We start from the raw sequence: 15,363 nt of genomic DNA, 5'->3' as shown, positions 1-15,363 counted from the left end.
ATAGCGACCCTATAGGACAGAGTAGAACTGCCCCGTAGAGTTTCCAGGGAGCACCTTGTGGATTCGAACTGCTGACCTTTTGGTTAGCAGCTGTAGCACTTAACCACTATGCCACCAGGGTTTCTGTACCAAGTATAAGCGTCACTAAATTCTGTAAGATTGAAAATAAAATCAAGTATGTTTCTTATCAGGAGACAATTTGGACTTTTAAAAGCACACTTAAATATGCAGGAATTCATAGAAGAATTCATTTAATACTTTATAGCACAATGGTTTGCAAAGAAGTATGCAAAAATTTATACTTAATTAAAAGGTTAAGAATGCTGACTATGGAATCTCCCATAACCATCTGCTCCAGTAACAACTGAAGGAACAAAGCTAGAGGAAGGTAATTAATCTTCGAGAGTAAAAGTGTTGCACTATCAATTGTCCCATTTGAGATATATAATTGAATTTTCACAAACCATACAATAATCTACTTTTAAAGGCGAAAACACAGAATATGTATATTTATGACATTTCTTTGGCATCTTTATTTTTTGATGAAGAGTTTCAAAACTACTAATCTGTGTAACATTTCTATAATAACTGTTCAAAAGTTGTCTTAGACCAGTTTTACTAAATAGCTCATGACTGTTAAATAGTAAGTGACAGAGTTTTAATGAATGCCATTAACAAGGACCTCATAAGTAGAAGGAATAATGTCTTTTCCAGCAAGACACATTGTTTTCTTTGTGATGCTAACCCAGAAAAAACCCAGTGCCTTAAAATATCTTTTCACGTATTATACAAAGCCTGCAGCATTACTTTGAGCAGACTGCACTTGTATGCCCTTCAGTGATAAGGTTTCAAATGAAAGCCCTTCTCCCGAATGAGAAGTGTGTGGGAGGAAAATCCCATTCATTATTCAGCACTGTACACAGGGCAGTCATCGTGATGCACAATAGATTTACCTTGTTAAGTAAAATAGAAGGGGTGCTTGCACTTTGGTGTTTTCTGTCTATTGAATAAACAAGTTCACAGTTGTTGTTTTTTTTAAGAATAGCTGGTGCTAAGGCTCTGAATGAACAGTGTTTGGGATGTAAAACAGTAGGAAACTTGCTTAGAGTTGGTGCTCAAGGAGGGCATCTCTGGGGAGGTAGCTTATTTAAGCTGAGATTTGAAAGATAAACGGGAGAAAGCACTAGGTAAAACCAGGGAATGTGGCTTTATATAAGCCAAGGAAAGAGAAGAAAGTTGTCTGTAGTCACTGCATTTCAGTTAGTTAAGAACAGTGACACTTAGTCATTAGATTTAATAACAGGAAGGCTGTAAGTTGCTTTGGCAAGAACAGTTTCAGTTGAGTGCTTTTTGTGGTCATTGTTAGTTTCAGTGGAGTGGATTCCAACTCATGGAGACCCCAGGTGTGCTGACTAGAACAGCTCCAAAGGGTTTTCAAAGATGTGACCTTAGTCCTTTCTTCTGAGGTGCTTCTGAATGGGTTTGAACTGCCAATCTTTTGGCTAGTAGTCGAGCTTTTAACCATATGCGTTGTCTGGAACAGAATTTAAATTAGTCAGAATTGAGGAATGAATGGGAGTGGGGTGGGAGGTTACTGTGAAAAGGAAGCCCTGCACACAGACAGCCAACCTCAAATACAATGTTTTTTAGCCTATCTCATGTTGTTGAACAATCTAAAACTTAACAACAGAAATTGTAAAGTGTAAGTTAATAACATTGTAAATTACTACAGTGTAAATTTTTACAAAGGAGTTTTATACAACCATTAAAAATGTGCAAGAGAAAGATTTAATGATATATGGAAATGCTCAGTGTTAAAGTTGAAAGAATATAAAATTGGGTATACAAAATTTTTTTTTAAATATATGTAACTGTAATACATTTGCCTATGGATATAAATAGAAAATGAATGTAGATATTATATATTATATTTTATGCTCGATATATGTGTATATATGTAAATGTATATAACTGGGAGGGAATACATTGAGATATAAACAGGTGTTTTCTTTGTGTGATAGTTTTATTGATTTTTTTAAAATGGATGTACATTTTTATAATCACAATTTTAAAATTAAGCGTTGTAAATAAAATATCGTAAGCTTTCAAATCAGATAGATTTGGTTCAAATCTATGCTCTGATATTCACTAATTAAACTTTTCCAAGTAAAACTTTTATCCTCTGTAAAGGTGGAATTATAGTAACTTCCTTGTAAAGTTCTTGGGAAGATTAGATTGACAGTGTACTAAAAGCTCCTAACACTTTAAAAATACTTATACCTTCAACAACTTGCCATAGATTTAAAAAATATATATATCTTCAGTTATATGGAGTAAGAAACAAAGAGCAACGGTACAATAAATTAGGAAAAGAAGATAAAATTTTAAGTAAACTAATAGAATTATCAGATAGGCTAGTGGTTACAACGTGGTGGTGCAGTGGTTAAGAGCTCAGCTGCTAACCAAAAGTCAGCAGTTCAAATCCAGCAGCTGCTCCTTGGAATCCCTGTGGGGCAGTAAAACTCTGTCCTGTAGGTCACTATGAGTTGGGATTTACTTGATAACAACAGGTTTGGTTTGGTGTTTAGACAGCAAAAAGCTTCAGTGAGTCTGTTTTGGCTTAGTTTTTTAAGAATGAAAATACAGAAATTTTTGTCAGAGGAAAGTCTTTATCATCCATAATATGTATTCTTTGAAATTTTTCTGTCTAGGTAAGTATATCCAAAAAGTATACTGTCATTAATGACTAGGTGCTTGCATGTTCTACAGAAACCTAATGTGACCCATTTTGATCTTAAATCCACTCATGGTTATACTTCTGGAATTTGGAGGGTGAAAGAACTCTGGAAGGTTAACATGAAAAAATACAAAAAAAAAAAAAAAAGCCAGTTATAAATTGGACCCACAATAATAGAAAGTGGAGATTTTCCTACATGACTTTATGAAAAACAGAGCCAGGTCACTCCATTATTTTTATTTTAAAATTTAAGAAACAGATAAACTAACTTCTTTCCTTCTGAGGTTTTGTGGTAAAATGTATCCCTTCTTGAAGAGTAATAGAAAAAAGAGAATAAAATTTTCTACACCTAAGGCTAAAACAAAATTGCAACCTAAATGAAATTCCTCTTTCATGCATCCTCTGGCATGAATCCAGGTTCATAAACTTCAGTCTTTTGAGTGTCCTATAAAAATGGTAATCTAAGTTGAATTTAGTAGATATCTTTTTATGTATATTAAAAAACTACTTAGTACATATATGCTTTAGTGATATTCTTATGAGAGCTATCCCCCTTAAGCAACTATGATATCGGGCATACAGAGGAAGATTTGGCAAACGTGGACCCTTCCGTTAAGGGGGTTGCAGTCTATGTTTGATAACATGGATGGGAAGTCACATAAAGGGTATCCAGGAGAATGAATAATACCAGCATTAAGTAAGAAACAAAAATAATGAGATCTGGGTACGTCTTGAAAGAGATCAGCAAAAGAGTTACGGTTGTATATGCAAGTAAGATACATTCAGATCAGAGGTGCTACCCTCTCCTATATTTCTGGGGAGAACTTCAGGGAAAATAATGGGACTTCAGTGATAGTTTGAGTAGTAGAAGGAAGCCCATGAGTGGTAGATACTCTAGATATCAGATACGTCTGCTGAAATACAATGACGATTTTCCTCCACTGAGAATATAATTAGATTACATATAAACTATCAAAATGGTGTTATATGATGAAGTCATTTAAAAAAAACAAAAACCCGTTGCCATCGAGTCGATTCCCACTCATAGCTTCCCTATAGGACAGATTTAGAACTGCCCCATAGGGTTTCCAATGAGTGGCTGGTGGGTTCAAACTGCTGACTTTTTGCTTAGCAGCCAAGCTGAAGTCATTAGGAATAAAAAAAAAATTTTTTTTTTTTTTTGCAGTCATTAGTAACCAACAATTCAGAGTCCTGTAACTAGACCAGGTAAGAAATCCAGGAAGCAGTATGGATAAAACAGCTGTGTTAGTTAAAAGCACCTTCTTTGGAGTCAGACATCAGAATTCCAGTAGTGGCTCAACCACTTATTATAACTTAATTTCTAAGCCTAAATTTTCTGACCTGTAAAATATGGATAGTAAGTAGTCCCACAAGCCCATTCTGTCCTATTAGCAGCAATGACCTAAGGTTGGGATTGATCATGAAACTTATGAGACACAGTGCATTTTAACCAGCACCAAAATTCTTAACTTTAAGAGAGGACAGGGAAGGAAAGAACACAGCACACAGAGCAACAACATAGCAGAGGCAGTACATTTCCCATGACTAATATGCACTGCTTTTGTTGTCCCAGTCTTTTCATACTTGGGACTCTGATCATGAGAGATGATGTTGGACAATCTCATCTTAGGGGAGCAATTAGCTCTGCAATGTCTTGGCTCTTATCTTTAATTAGGTACACAGTCACCTCAGGTACTCATGATTAGCCTCAATCTTCAAAGAAGTTTTTTGTTATTAATATGGATTACTTAAGTAATTTTCTGAACAAGGCAGGTGCTTGGTCCAGTACATAGTTCTTGGCAGTATTCTCACTTATCTTCTATCTGGCATCCTATTTTACTATAAATTCTAGGGAATATGATGCTAGGAGGATTGACCAAGGGACAAATTCTCAGGCATTCCTAAAGCTAGAGGAAAGGTCACACACAGAGCTGTGAGCTCTTGCCATCCAGATTCTACCACAGAGAATTTTATGAGGATTTAATAGAATAGTATAATTAAATTGCTTAGCATAGTGAATGGCATGCAGTGCTTAATACATATCAGTTAACAATTATTAATAAAGCTCAATATATAAATATTTGGTTTCATGGTTTTATCTGACCATATTTTATTTAGGATGTAATATATGTGACTGTAGTTACTGGCTTGCTACTACTACTCAACACATATCTACACACCTTTATATTTTTCATGAATATCACATTTGGAAGAAATTTTATAGTTTGTCATCAGGAGCCAAAGATACTTTATATTACTTAGTTTATATTTTCATCACTAAATGAACACTTAGATATATATTTAAGTAGTTATTACAGAGAATTAATTTGGTTATGACATCAAATCTGTTTATTTCATAATATTAGAGTAAGTCTCCATTCAGGCAAAGTTGCTCAAGATCTTTGCCCTGTCATCAATAAATTATAAGAATTATTGTATTATTTTAGTGGAAATTATAAATAGAAACAGATGCTCCATAGGATTAATTTATATGCACACTTATTCTTAACGTTATGTCTCTAGAAGCAAAGCATATGGGGAGGTTATAGCATTTTGTATTATTAGCCTTCAGAGGAACATAGAAGTAAAGCAAGGAATGAAACCAAATAAAGTTACCCTCTCTGCTTTTTCTAGGGCTGCTTTTCACCCTGATCATGATTTCTTAAAATCCGTAAAATAAAGAAATACCACATTTTGAGTATTTGGGGCCCTCTGGTCCATAGGCTGTCTTATTTATTAGATTTCAAAGCATTTTGGAGAATGTTAGGAAGAGATTTATTTTTAGTCATGGCATGGTTTCTTGTTGCTCTTCTTTTCCCTGTTTCTGTTAGTTGTCTTTCCTCTGTATTCTTCTTTCAACTTTAGTCTGATAATCTTACAATTTACTTCAGTGTGTTCCCTTAAAAAATCATATGAGAAAGGTATAAGTAAGTAAAGTTAACAAAAAATACAAGACAATAGCCAACCAAAATTTGGATAATTCCCCCTTTTATATTCTATCAGTTCCTAGGTGTGCTTTCTCTTAGGAAGGTACTTAAGCTCTCATGAGGATGGTCTCTTATCTGTGCTACTTTTTGTAAATAGTTCGTGGATTTCTAAAGGAGGGGAGAATTAATGGTTTTAATGGACAGGCAAAGACTGCCTTTAAAGGGAAATATTCCCAGAGATCAACAGGGGCAACCCTGATGCCTTTAAGGATTCTGTGCTTAAATGGTATGCCTGTTCATTTCCCAGCAAGAGTTAGGACTGCTAGACTCCTAGCAAAAGATAATGCATTACTTTCCTAGTGAGTTCATGACTGAATCATGACTTAATCATGTCCTAGCACATGCAGATTTAATGGTAAAACATGTCGAGGCCCTAGATCCTAGGCTGATGAAAAGAGGGAGGAGGCGAAGGTCCAGCTTGATAGTGGCAGGAAAATGAATCCAGCTACAGAGTTATGGAATGACATCAAGGACATCATACATGAAGAAAGCAATAGGTCGTTAAAAAAAAAGGAAAGAAAGAAAAGACCAAAATGGATGTCAGAAGAGACTCAAACTTGCTCTTGAACATACAATAGCTAGAGCAAAAGGAAGAAATGGTTATAAAAGAGCTGAACTGAAGATTTAAAAAGGGCTGCTTGAGAAGACAAATCAAAGTATTACATTGAAAAGTGCAAAGACCTGGAGCTAGAAGACCAAAAGGGAGTAACACACTCAGCATTTGTCAAGCTGAAGGAAGAGAAAAAATTCAAGCCTCGAGTTGCAGTTTCAAAGGATTTTATGGGCAAAATATTGAACAACACAAGAAGCATCAAAAGCAGATGGAAGGAATACAGAGTTACTATACCAAAAAGAACTGGTCAATGTTCAACCATGTCAGGAGGTAGCATATTATTAAGAACTGATGTTATTGAAGGAAGAAGTCCAAGATGCTCTGAAGGCATTGATGAAAAACAAGGCTCCAGGAATTGACGGAATACCAACTGAGATGTTTCAGCAAAACAGATGAAGTGGTGGAAGTACTTACTCATCTATGCCCAGAAATTTGGAACACAGCTACCTGGCCAACTGACTGGAACAGATCCATATTTGTGCCCATTCCAAAGAAAAGTGATCCAACAGAATGTGGAAATTATTGAATAATATCATTAATGTCACATGCCAGTAAAATTTTGCTGAAGATCATTAAAAAATGGTAGCAGTACATTGATAGGGAACTGCCAGAAATACAAACTGGATTCAGAAGAGGATGTGAATCAAGAGATATCATTACTGATGTCAGATGGATCTTGACCGAAAGCAGAGGATAACAAAAAGATGTTTAACTGTGTTTTATTGACTATGCAAAGGCATTCGACTGTGTGGATCATAAAAATTATTAATAACATTGCAAATAACATTGGAATTCCAGAGCACTTAATTGTATTCATGCCGAACCTGTACCTGCCCAAAGTCAGTAGTTCGAACAGAGCAAGGGGATATTGCATGGTTGAAAATCAGGACAGGGTTGTATCCTTTCACCGTACTTACTCAATCTGTATGCTGAGCAAGTAATCCAAGAAGCTGGACTGTATGAGGAGGAACATGGCATCAGGATTGGTGGAAGACTCATTAACAATCTACGATATGCAGATGACACAACCTTGCTTACTGAAAGCAAAGAGGCCTTGAAGTACTCCCTGATGAAGATTAAAAACTTCAGTATGGATTACACCTCAACATAAAGAAAACAAAAGTCTTCACAACTGGACCAATAAGCAACATCCTGATAAATGAAGAAAATATTGAAGTTGTTGAGGATTTCCTTTTACTTAGACCAACAGTCAGCACCCATGGATGCAGCAGTCAAGAAATCAAATGATGATGTGGCAACAAATGTCACAAAATAATATGTGTAGTAATTCTTTAATGAGAAACTATTTTGCTTTGTAAACTTTCATCTAAAGTACAACAAAAAAAGAAATATGGGAAATAAATAAAAACCAATAAAATATAATGTATTACCACAGCAAAAAAAAAAAAAAAAAAAAAAGCAGTGTATTGCATTGGGCAAATCTGTTACAAAAGACCTCTTTAAAGTGTTGTAAAGCAAAGATGTCACTCTGAGGACTAAGGTGTGCATGACTCAAGCCATATTTTCAATTGCCTCATATGCATGAGAAAGCTGGGCAATGAATAAGGAATACTGAAGAGGAATTGATGACTTTGAATTACAGTGTTGGTGAAAAATATTGCATATGCCATGGACTGCCAGAAGAACAAACAAATCTGTCTTGGAAGAAGTATAGCCAGAATGCTCCTTAGAAGCAAGGATGGTGAGACTTCATCTGTTGTACTTTGGACATGTTATCAGCAGGGACCATTCCCTGGAGAAGGACATCATGCTTGGTAAAAGAGAGGGTCAATGAAAAAGAGGAAGACCCTCAATGAGATAGATTGACACAACAATGGGCTGCAACAATGGGTTCAAACATAGCAACGATTGTGAAGGTGGCTCAGGACCAGGCAATGTTTCCTTCTTTTGTACATAGAGTCACTATGAGTCAGAACCAACTTGATGGCACCTAACAACAACATAGAGCTGGATCCTGCAGTGGATAATTAATTATCTGCATGTAATCTGAAGGGCTAAGAGAGAAAAGTCATGGATCAGGCACTTGTGGGCAATTTATGGAGCCATATGCTTCACTTGGGTTCAGCAACATGAAAAGTGTAGGTGGCACAGTGAGAGAGTCATTGGCATCCTGATCCAGGTGATCTGTGCACCATGAAAAAATTCTAACCAGTTATTCTAACCAAGCAAAGGAAATGCGACTCAGGAAAATGTTACTTCCCATTTAGAGACCAAATCTAAAACCAAACCCATTGCTGTCAAGTAGTTTCTAACTCACAGAGGCCCTGTAGGACAGTAGAATTGCCCTCTGAGCTTTCCAAGGCTGTAAATCTTTACGGAAGCAGACAGCCACATCTTCCTCCTGCATAGCAGCTGATGGATTTGAACTGCCTACCTTTTGGTTAAAGGCTGAGTACTTAATCACTGCACCACCAGTGTTCCTTCCCTTTTAGAGAACTGATACTTTAATCTGGGATGGAGTTAGAATCTCAGGCCTGTATGCTCTAGCTCATTCCTGCAGAGAAGTTAGTATAACTGTATGGGAAAAACACCGTATACTGTGTCCATGGCTGGGAGATAAGTTACAATCCCCATTGAATGATAGGCAGAGGAATCTGGAGACAAGTGTACTCAGCATCTCCTTCATACCGCTCATGCCTTCCTTTCCATAGAACCTCACTTTAGGAATAATCCTTGGAATGCAGCAATGAAACGAGTGGTTTTAGGAACCAATCGGATGAAATATATAAACATCAGTTTTCTAACTCTTCAAGCAAGTTTAGTCTAATGAAATGTTGTTTCAAAATTTGAAAACAAGCCAATAAGTGCGCCAACTTATTAGTGCCCAGTGTTTATTTCCCAAGCAGTGGAGACGTCTGATTCCTGTCAAATATAAAGAATACTAAGATTCTTACTGCAGATATGTTAGTGTTTCTTGTTTTGACATGTTTGAATGCTGCAAGGATTATGCTATAGGTACTCCTCTGACTTTGAGAAGATGGAGTGTGCTTTGTAACTGAGATTATAAGCTTATGACCTTCTTCAAAATGTTAGAGATAACACTTTTTTTATAAAATTGCAAGCAGATTACATTTTAGACTCAATGGGAAGTATGACTTGTGTACTGCATTTTCTTAAAATGAAGTTTTGTTGTTAGGTGCCGTCGAGTTGTTTATGACTCCTAGTAACCCTGTGTACAACAGAACAAAATACTGCCCAGCCCAGCACCATCCTCACAATCATTGCTATACTTGAGCCCATTGTTGCAGCCACTCTGTCAATCTATCTTGTTGAGGGTCTTCCTCTTTTTTCACTGACTCTATACCAAGCATGATGTCATCCTCCAGGAACTGGTCCCTCCTAATAACATGTCCAAAGTATATGAGGTGAAGTCTTGCCATTGTTGCTTGAGGAGCATTCTGGCTGTACTTCTTCCAAGTCAGAGTTATTCGTTCTTCTGGTGGCCCATGGTATATATTCAATATTCTTTGCCAACACCATAATTCAAAGGCATCAATTCTTCTTCTATATTCCTTATTTATTGTCCAGCTTTTACATGCATATGAGGCGACTGAAAATACCATATCTCAAGTCAGGAATACCTTAGTCCCCAAAGTGACATCTTTGCTTTTAACACTTTAAAGATGTCTTTTATAGCAGATTTGCCCAATGCAATACGTTGCTTGATTTCTTGACTGCTGTTTCCATTGGTGTTTGTTGTGGGTCCAAGTAAGATGAAGTTCTTGACAACTTCAGTCTTTTCTCTGTTTATCATGGTGTTGCTTATTGGTCCAGTTGTGAGGATTTTTGTTTCCTTTGTATTTCGTAAAGATGTGCGGTGGGATTGATTACTTTTGTGGGTGACCTTTCTAGCCATGGTCTTTTAACTCCCACCCAGGTGACTCTGTGATAGTATAATTGTGGCCTACCAAGGGGATTGGTTGGTTTTGCCTTAGAAGAGAGCCGATTCCAGAGCAGAGAGGAGGAGTCCACCACCAAGGAAGGAGAGAGCAGCCGCAGACACCCAGCAGCAGGAGACGGTGCTTTGGGCTTCCTGGCCCATGGAGAGAGAAAGCTGAGTGCCTGTGGGCAGAGACTGTGGGCCAGGGAGAGGCGTGTCTGGAAGTACGGCTGGGGAAAGGCTATCCTGCTGGAAGAACTGTATCCTGAGTATTCTTGAGCCTGAATTGTAACTGTTACTCTCATAATAAACCCCATAATCATGGGTGTGGTCTGTGAGTTCTGTGTGGTCATTGCAATGAATAGTTGAACCCAGGAGAGAGGTAGAGAGTGCTGTGTTAGGGACCGTTGGTGTCAGAATTAGTAAAGATGGCAGAGAGAGGAAACTTGTCTGGCCTCTGCCTCACGGGAGTTAGCCTTGTGCTGTTGATCTTGGCTCTCCTTCCCACTTGTGAAGTTAGATGAGGTCAGACAGTGCCCCTGAGCTGTTTTTAGAAGGTGCAATCCATACTGAAGGCTGTAGTCTTTGATCTCCATCAATAAGCGCTTCAAGTCCTCTTCATTAAATGGAAATTATCTTATTTTTCTATATCTGAAAACCATTTGTGATACGTTTAAAATGCTCTTCAGTAGTCCATGTATCAATTACTAAACTTCGGTGTCAGAATCACTTGGAATGCTTATTTAAAAAGGTAATGTCTGTCCAACCAATTTGGAATCACCAGCTGACTCTGATGAGCAGCTGATGGTCTCTTCCACTGTTGGCTCCTGACCTTGTTCAGACTAATATTGAGCTTCTCCATTGTCTCTTTCACAGATGTAGTCAACTTGATTCCTGTATATTTTGTCCGGCGAGGTCCCCAGTCACTGTTTGTGCTGCTGAGAAAAGGTAATTCCAATGAATAAGTCATTAGTCATGCAAAATTCTGTCATGCGATCTCTGGCATCATTTCTATCACCAAGGCCATATTTTCCAACTACTGGCCCTTCTTCTTTATTTCCAACTTTTGCACTCCAATTACCAGTAATTATCAATCCCTTTTGATTGCATGTTTCATCAATTTCAGACTACAGAAGTTGGTAAAAATCTTTAATTTCTTCAAGAAACCAAAAGACACGTTGTGTTGGGCAAATCTGCTGCAAAAGACCTCTTTAAAGTGTTGTAAAGCAAAGATGTCACTTCGAGGACTAAGCTGTGCATGACTCAAGCCATGGTACTTTCCATCGCCTCTTATGCATGCTAAAGCTGGACAATGAATAAGGAAGATCAAAGAGGAGTTGATACCTTTGTATTGTGGTGTTGGAGAAGAGTACTGAATATACCATGGGCTGCCATAGAACAAACAAATCTGTCTTGGAAGAAGTACAGCCTGAATGCTCCTTAGAAATGAGGATGGCAAGACCTTGTCTCACATACTTTGGACATGTTATCAGGAGGGACCAGTTCTTGGAGGAGGACCATGCTTGGTAATGTAGAGGGTCAGCAGAAGAGAATACCCTCAAGGAGATGGATTGACACAGTGTCTGCAACGATGGGCTCAAGCATAGTAAGATTGTGAGGATGATGCAGGACCAGGCAGTGTTTCATTCTATTGTATGTAGGATCGCTATGAGTTGGAGCAGACTTGATGGCGCTTAACAACAAAAAGTGCTACAGGTGCAAAGAAGAAATGTACCCTCCTTAGGAGAGAAGAGTGAGGTACACTATTTCACGGAACAGGTGATTTGCAAATTTAGCTGAAGCAAGTTTTCAGAGAAGGAGAAAGATGCTCCAGGGAGGAAAAATAGATAGTCCTATATATTTTTTTTTTTTTTATGTGTTCAGACAGAATGTGAAGTTCTGGTGGCTGGAACCCTGTGTGCATGAGCAGAAATCTAGGGGTTTAATTAAGGTGGTTCATGTGAATTACAGTAAGGAGATTCTGCTAGTCTGTTCATAATGAGCAGTATTGAAAGATTTTAAGGAAAAGAAGTATATGACCAGATGGTGTTCTACAGCCTTTAGTATATTAAATAGAAAATAATCTCTTAAAAGGAAGCTTGTGTCCCAGTATCTGTCTCCATTGCACCAAAACAGCAAACTGACAGTGATTATTTTGAATGAATACGCAATGCAAAATGATCAGCTTTTTTTTTTTTTAATTGAATTGATGAGATTACTGTCATCCAGGACACGCAATCAAAGATTCCAGTAATTTTGCTATGGGCAATGTTCCAAATGACTCTAATCCTGAATTTTTTATGTAAAGTAAGCAATCCTGTACAGAGAAAGGCAGTTTTTAGGTTTATTAACATCTGAATGAAAATGATGTTTTTAAATTCTATTCTTATTGGGACTTTTTGCCTATATGTAGAATTCCTGGATGCAACTCAGCTGTGACAGCTACGTGTGCTGTTGATTTTCTCAGGCACACAGCACACCAAACTGGCCTCTCCGTGCCTGTCCTTCACCAACTCAGAAAGTTCTTATTTAATCCTCAGGGACAGAGAAAGAAAAAAAAAAAAAAAGTCTAAGGAGAGGCCAAGGAGATTCAACAACTATTTATAGACTAACCTTGTATTTGAGAAGACCAGCTCTTACAGAGAGGGAACTAAAGCTTTCTGTGTGTGTTTCATAGAAACAGCAGCAATGGGAAATATAAGAAAATGATTCCTAAATAAAAAGAATATTTTGTGATTCTAAAGAAGGTCGGGAATAAATATAAAATTAACAAGCACACTAAAGTGAAATGAGTCTTTAGTGTCATCTCTTCTTTCATTGTTCTCTTGGGATGTTTATCTTGAAATTATTTTCTCAGATTCCCCTGACTCCCCAAGAGTTGCCAACATTATAAAACAAATTTAGTATCACTCTCTATCATGAATGTAAGATGTAAACCTCTGTTGAAATTTTCTTTAAACGTAAAAATTAATAAATATTAATACGTTAGTGACTTTAAAGAAATGGTACTGTTTACATAACATTGGAAGTATGAGAGATGCTTTGTTCCTTTTTTGTTTGGGAGCAATTTCATGGAGCTGTAGGATTTTTTTTTTGCGACACTGTTGTTGTTGTTAAAAAAAAAAATTTTTTTTTTTTTTGTTGTTGTTGTTGTATAACCCTGCCCAGAAGATTCCCATCCCCCATCTGTTCACTATAATGTTTTCTTCCCATTTTATTCCAGAAGATGCCAAGACAGCCTCCTGGTGGGTTACCTTGGCAACCTCATGTGTCATGTTTTAGAATGTCCCGGAGCTGCAGTTTTATTTCCATTTGCATGCACTTCAGTCACCTAACTGTAAATTAAGAAGGTCTGTTGTCGAGCCAACCTTTTTTTCCTTGCAGTGTGAAAAACAGATAATTAGAATTACTGTTCAGTAAAATCCACTTATATTTAGTACTGTATACAGGAATCGACTCGACAGCACTGGGTTTTTCTGGGTATATAGGAAAACTTTGATTACTGTTATCTAAAGTCATGATTTTTTCACATGACACTTCATAAACTGATGCAGTCATACAACAGAATATAGTACACAGTGTATTAGACACATAATATACCCAGTGTGACTGCTTGATCTCATCTTTGAAAAGCATGTCACTTTACAATATTTTGATGACAAGCATACAAAGGCTTTTCTCATCAGAACTTTTGACATGTCAATCAGTATAAGACTGCAGTGGCTGAAGATTATTATATCAAGCTACAAATCTCAAACAGCTTCCAAACAAATGTTGAAAGTATTCCATTTTAATATTTTGCTTCTGAAGAATAATATCTCTTATAGCCATATCTTTTAAAAGTTAGTGACATACTTTCTTTTTTATCATCTTAAAATAATTTCATATGTACTTTTTGTGGGAAATAGCCTACAATTTGTATTAATTTTCAAAGGTAGACTTTCTGCAGTTTTATAAAAAAACAAGAGATAGAGAAGTCCTAACATTTGAGCAAAATTGTATCTAAAGTTAGTAGCAAAGCTGAAATGAAAAGTAATTTTCTCTATATTTATTAGGTATCAGAATCAGTTTGATGGAGCACTGTTTTCTCTTCAGGAGGAAAACCAACAGCACCTGTGCTCCACAGTCTGAGATGTTCTCTGCTTCTCAGTAAAGAGTTCAGGCATTCTATGGTCACTTAGGAAACCCTGATGGCATAGTGGTTAAGTGCTATAGCTGCTAACCAAAAAGTTGGCAATTCAAATCCACCAGGTGCTTCTTGGAAACTCTATTGAGCAGTTCTACTCTGTCTTATATGGTCGCTATGAGTCGGAATTGACTCAACGGCAACGGGTTTGGTATTTTTTTTGTTTTTATGGTCACTTAGGAAACCCTGGTGGTGTAGTGGTTAAGTGCTATGGCTGCTAACCAAAAGGTCAGCAGTTCAAATCTGCCAGGTGCTCCTTGGAAACTCCTTGGGGCAGTTCTACTCTGACCTATAGGGTTGCTATGAGTTGGAATCGACTCGACGGCAACAGGTCTGGTTTTTGGATTTTTTATGGTCACTTAAAATATTCTGAGAAGGATATGCTTCTATGGATTAGTGACTTCTCTGACTCAGACTCAGTGTTATTTTGAAATTAACAATCTTCTCTTTCTAAGCAAGGGTCTCTAAAGAGCTTATTCTGAGCAGTTTTTACTATCACTATAAATTGAACTGTATCTCCCCGCTTTTGTTCCTTTGGAGCACTGGCTGAACATACTTAAATAAGTGCTAGGAAATCCAGTAGCTACTTTTTAAAATAATGTTTCCTTCCAGGCTTGATTATCCTGTATTATGCTGTATTTTAGTTTATAGAGTTTGATGAAAAGGATGAAAGTATATCTTCATTGTTCGTGAATTTTCCATTTTCCAAAGTCCTTCCCACCCTAAAAGTATTAGCAAAATCTTCCAATATGATGCGTTCCCGAAGGATATCTGTGCCTGAATATCATCCTTTTATGAACATCCTCACAGCGATACGCTTCCTTTAGAGATGCGTTTGTAATGGACAATGCAACGCATTATATGGACCTAGAGTAAGACATGGTGTGTTTTAACTCCAAAAGGAAGTAAAACTAACTT

At 37.1% G+C, this 15,363-nt stretch overlaps 1 long non-coding RNA gene across 1 annotated transcript in view; it reads left to right on the top strand.

The window, feature by feature from the left end:
- LOC126081498 (uncharacterized) overlaps positions 1-11,324 on the top strand; it is a 76,767-nt gene extending 65,443 nt beyond the window's left edge. Inside the window, exon 3 of the long non-coding RNA XR_007518408.1 lies at positions 11,136-11,324. This is a non-coding gene — a long non-coding RNA (uncharacterized LOC126081498). The remainder of the gene's footprint in view (positions 1-11,135) is intronic.
- Positions 11,325-15,363: the final 4,039 nt, after the last annotated feature.

This window comes from Elephas maximus, chromosome 8, assembly GCF_024166365.1.
Source record: "Elephas maximus indicus isolate mEleMax1 chromosome 8, mEleMax1 primary haplotype, whole genome shotgun sequence".
Lineage (NCBI taxonomy): Eukaryota > Metazoa > Chordata > Mammalia > Proboscidea > Elephantidae > Elephas > Elephas maximus.
This window is presented reverse-complemented; position numbering and strand designations above follow the sequence as displayed.